The sequence below is a fragment of the Phalangium opilio genome, unplaced genomic scaffold (genome assembly GCF_054372755.1).
Source record: "Phalangium opilio isolate 3A_F unplaced genomic scaffold, DU_Popi_V2 ptg000088l_1, whole genome shotgun sequence".
NCBI lineage: Eukaryota > Metazoa > Arthropoda > Arachnida > Opiliones > Phalangiidae > Phalangium > Phalangium opilio.
The window spans coordinates 5,388,083-5,389,813 of NW_028324193.1; the positions used below are offsets into that span (position 1 = coordinate 5,388,083).

At 53.3% G+C, this 1,731-nt stretch overlaps 1 pseudogene; it reads right to left on the reverse strand.

Moving 5' to 3' along the window:
- Window positions 1-446: 446 nt before the first annotated feature.
- LOC149649548 (large subunit ribosomal RNA) lies at window positions 447-1,731 on the reverse strand (annotated as a pseudogene).

Genomic DNA, 1,731 nt, shown 5'->3' on the forward strand with positions numbered 1-1,731 from the left:
AATGAAATTAATTGCGAACAAAATATACAGAACAAGATTTACACCTCTGTCATAGCAAGAAAGTCATAGTTATTCCCGCCGTTTACCCGCGCTTGGTTGAATTTCTTCACTTTGACATTCAGGGCACTGGGCAGAAATCACATTGCGTCAACACCGATCAACAGCTTTCGCGATGCTTTGTTTTAATAAGACAGTGCCAGTTCTGATTTGGCTGTTAGTTGCCGACCGAGATGGTCGCGCCAGGCACGAGACCCAGCACGCCGCGCAGCTGAAATATTTAACGGAATGGCCCCGACGCTGGTCCGGGCTCAACCAAACCGTTGGCGGTCGGTCTCGCCCAGTCCCGGTGCAGTGCTAGACCCGTTTCAGACCCCAGCCCTCAGCCAATCCTGGTCCCGAAGTTACGGATCGGTTTTTCCGTCTTCCCTTACCTACATTTTTCAATCGACTAGAGGCTGTTCACCTTGGAGACCTTCTGCGGATATCACTACCTCTTGCTCGGATTTTCAAGGGCCGACGGGAGCGCTCCGGACACCGCAAGAGGCACGGTGCTTTACAGAAACACCATCCCTATCTCCAGGCGAGCCGATTCCAGGGATTCGAATCCTTAAACAGAAAAGACAACTCTTCCCGGGACTCCCGTCGACGTCTCCGAGCTCGTTTGCGTTAGCGCAATGTACCACCGAAGGGGACGATTTCCGTGTCCTGGAATATTAACCCGATTCTCTTTCGGTCACCAGCGGGACTTTCGAATGAGAGGTCCCGCCTCGGAACGGATTTCTCCTATCCCTTAGGACCGACTGACCCATGTTCAACTGCTATTCACATGGAACCCTTCTCCACTTCAGTCCTCAAGGTTCTCACTTGAGTATTAGTTACTACCACCAAGATCTGCACCAGAGGCGGCTTCAGGCGAGCTTACGCTCGGCACCATTGACGCGGGCCTCTGCACCCCTCCTACTCACCGCGGCTTAAAACACCATGGTTTTTTCCGCCGCGGCGGCTGGGTATGGGGTCGAAGCAGGAGCGCCGTCCATTTTCAGGGCTAGTTGCTTCGGCAGGTGAGTTGTTAAACACTCCTTAGCGGATTCCGACTTCCTTGGCCACCGTCCTCCTGTCTATGGCAACCAACACCTTTCATGGGATCTCATGAGCGTATCGTATCGGGCCCCTTAACCCGGCGTTTGGTTCATCCCACAGCACCAGTTCTGCTTATCAAAACTGGCCCACTTGGCACTCGCATCCAAGTGCATCGTCCGGCCTTCAGTCGAGCAAACCGGACTTCTCACCCATTTAAAGTTTGAGAATAGGTTGAGTTCTTTTCGACCCTAAGGCCTCTAATCATTCGCTTTACCGGATGAGACTGCATTCTCCGAGTGCCAGCTATCGTGAAAGAAACTTCGGAGGGAACCAGCTACTAGATGGTTCGATTAGTCTTACGCCGCTATACCCAGGTCTGACGATCGATTTGCACGTCAGAATCGCTGCGGACCTCCACCAGAGTTTCATCTGGCTTGGTCTTGCCCAGGCATAGTTCATCATCTTTCGGGTCCCAACGTGTACGCGCTTGCTCCGCTCCGTCGACGAGGTGATCGGGACGGACCCTTGGTGCGCCCACAAACGCGAGGCTAGCGGAATCCCAAGGCAACCGGCCGAACCAGTCTTCACTTTCATTTCGCCTTTGGGCCTATTCAAGACCCAATGACTCGCGCAGATGTTAGACCCCTTGGT